The sequence below is a fragment of the Triticum dicoccoides genome, chromosome 2B (genome assembly GCF_002162155.2).
Source record: "Triticum dicoccoides isolate Atlit2015 ecotype Zavitan chromosome 2B, WEW_v2.0, whole genome shotgun sequence".
In the NCBI taxonomy this organism is placed as follows: Eukaryota; Viridiplantae; Streptophyta; class Magnoliopsida; order Poales; family Poaceae; genus Triticum; species Triticum dicoccoides.
The window spans coordinates 818,738,061-818,740,512 of record NC_041383.1 but is presented as its reverse complement, the minus strand read 5'-3'; positions in this window follow the sequence as shown (position 1 = coordinate 818,740,512).

The window sequence follows — 2,452 nt, the reverse complement described above, 5'->3', positions numbered from 1 at the left end:
AATTTCCATTTCAGCAGATTTTGTTGCCCGTTTGCAGTTGATTTTGTTGGACGTTGTTTGATCACATAGAATAGCTCACGTTGCATGTCTAGTATGGATATATATGGTGCCGGATATGACATACGCGGATGTGGAGAGTGAAATATGAGAAAGATTGTGTAGATGTCCCAGATTGTTGGCAAAATATGACAGGCTATTGAAGGAAAATTTATGCGGTGCAAATTGGCACGAACCTCATGCTTTGAGACATCTTCAATGCAAAAAAAAAATGTTTTTTTTTCTAAAAAATTTTTTTTTTTGAGTTATCTGTTCACCCCGGAAAAATTTCGAAACTGAAAAAAATCAAGTATTTTTTTGAATCTACTATTCACCCGGTGAAAAATAGATTTTTTTAATTTTGAATTTCTTTTACTTATTTTTAATTCACTTTTCACCAGTAAACTGGTCAAGACCGGTCAACAGGGGAGAGAAGGGTTGAATCATGACCGGTTTTGAGAGTTGGGGGTTGTGATTTAGAAGGTATTGGAGTTCGGGTTATAAATTAGACTAGGGCAATAGTACGGGATTGAATTATGCACTTCTCTCTTTTTGGATACGTTCGATGAAATTTCACCACTACATTGAAAAAATCCCGTCCTTTTAGTAAGATAGTAATATAGAAAATTATTTGAATTCTTGTCAAAATATTTCTCTACCACATGACTTAGCTGCATAAAGGATACCAAACTTACGCCAAGTTTCCTAGAATTCTGGTTAGATTTCAGTCCAACAATTCTTTTTAATGTTTTTCGTCATTAGGAAAGTTGTGATTGTACTAACATACCACTACACCTGCAATCTTGAGCGTCCATTTGTGCATCAAAGTTTGGGCGGCCAAACTTCTCCTTTTTGTTTCTCGCAAAATATAAAGAGCATTTTAATTGATACTTTGCAGAACAACATCACACAGGTACTACCATGTGCAGAAATGTTTTTTTTGTGCCATAGAAATTTTTAATATGATACAACTCGTTAGAAAATTGAAAATAAATTATGTCATAAAAATTCGGAAACATTTGTAGAAAGAGTGGCACTTGTGTATACTTGACATAATAAGCTTCAAGGTCCGATGCTCTATTGTGTGGAAGAAATAAAAAAGAGAAATTCCTATATAAGGATAGCAATGAATCTTGACGCAAACTGAATGGTTTAGATAGAACGTGAAGCTTCATGAGGGCTTCTCTCACAAACTCTATTGCTAAGCCTCTACCTATAAGCTTTTCCCTAGTAGTGTCTCATCAAAAAAAAAAGGAGATATGGTCTATGCCGACATGCGCTCCTACCCACCATAAACAGTACATGACCTAAGCCCACCTACAATCACATGCGAAGAACACAACTACAGTATGAGACACGCCTGCTCTTGGGCACAGGATATTGGCACGCTTGTATCTGGTTCACACGTTGTACCTCGAGTAGTGCTTTTATGTTTAGTTTTCTTTCCATTTTGCCTGCTCTAAACGTTCATCAAAGCTCCAATGTGTTGTTCTGTACTTTTATGTTCTATAATCTCATGGTTTGAATTTTGTCAATAATCATTGGTGGTAGATATTGCTCCTTGCAGCTGTTATGTAAAAAAACAAAGGGTGCATGGGTTACTTAGTGATTACCCGAGGCGGTCGATTTTGACCCTTTTTTCGGTTTCGAAAATTTCTAATTTGGGACTTTCCTTTTTTGGCAGCATTTGGAATTCTAGTAGGGACTTTCAAAAATTGCCCAACATACATGGTTTTGGATGTTTGTCAGCGATAGGTTGGTCCCAGAATAAATCTCCCAATAAAAAGAGGTAGATTGGTCTCAGATTGTTCTGGTGATCTCAAATGGTAAGATGGACGTTATGCATAAATATTAATTGAGCAGAGCAACACTTTGTATTCGGAAAGTACGTCATGAAATTTCAACAGCAATCGTGCATTATGTACATTGCGTCCCTAGGTGCCTAGTGAGTATCTTTTTTTGTGATCCCTGTCTCTTCCTTGTTTACTTGTTTACTTCCTGGCTCCAGCCCTGTTAGAATATGGTAGTACTTCACTATTGTAGTGACAAAAAAGAAGTGTAAATGTCCACTGAGTAGAGTGTCTAGACAAGTGTAGCTCTAAGAGCATCTCTAGCAGGCCCCGTAAAAGGCTCCGACCCGCAAAATAACCGCCAAAATACGGGTCGGCGTGTAAAATGCTGCCCCACCAGACCCCGCAAACGTGTCAGACCCGTAAAAAAATTTGAGGGGCGCGGTAAAATCCCATCCCCAACCTGCGAAAACGCATGTTTCCCCCTCGACCCGATGGTGCCCCGTATCCCAGGAAAGCGGTTGGCGGCAGGGACATTTCAGCCTGCGCCATTTCCCCACCCCCTTCCGCCGCCCCCCACCGTTCATTCTGCCCGTCCGCCGTCGGCGATTCCGGCCAAATAGTGC